Source organism: Lipotes vexillifer, unplaced genomic scaffold (genome assembly GCF_000442215.2).
Source record: "Lipotes vexillifer unplaced genomic scaffold, Lipotes_vexillifer_v1.1 scaffold7655, whole genome shotgun sequence".
Classification (NCBI taxonomy): domain Eukaryota; kingdom Metazoa; phylum Chordata; class Mammalia; order Artiodactyla; family Lipotidae; genus Lipotes; species Lipotes vexillifer.
The window spans coordinates 1-322 of record NW_006772352.1 but is presented as its reverse complement, the minus strand read 5'-3'; the positions used below and the strand labels follow the sequence as shown (position 1 = coordinate 322).

The window sequence follows — 322 nt, the reverse complement described above, 5'->3', positions numbered from 1 at the left end:
GGGACCCGCGCCGGGAGGAGGGTCGGACCGGGTCTCACCCCTCCCCGCCCCCAGGCTCCCACTTCATGAGGTATTTCTACACCGGGGTGTCCCGGCCCGGCCGCGGGGAGCCCCGCTTCATCGCCGTCGGCTACGTGGACGACACGCAGTTCTTGAGGTTCGACAGCGACGCCCCGAATCCGAGGGGTGAGCCGCGGGCGCCGTGGGTGGAGCAGGAGGGGCCGGAGTACTGGGAAGAGGAGACGCGGAAACTCAAGGGCGCCGCACAGATTTACCGAGTGAACCTGAGCACCTTGCGCGGCTACTACAACCAGAGCGAGGC

At 68.6% G+C, this 322-nt stretch overlaps 1 pseudogene; it reads left to right on the top strand.

Annotated features, from left to right (window-relative positions):
- Positions 1–5: 5 nt before the first annotated feature.
- LOC103068570 (BOLA class I histocompatibility antigen, alpha chain BL3-7 pseudogene) lies at positions 6–315 on the top strand (annotated as a pseudogene).
- Positions 316–322: the final 7 nt, after the last annotated feature.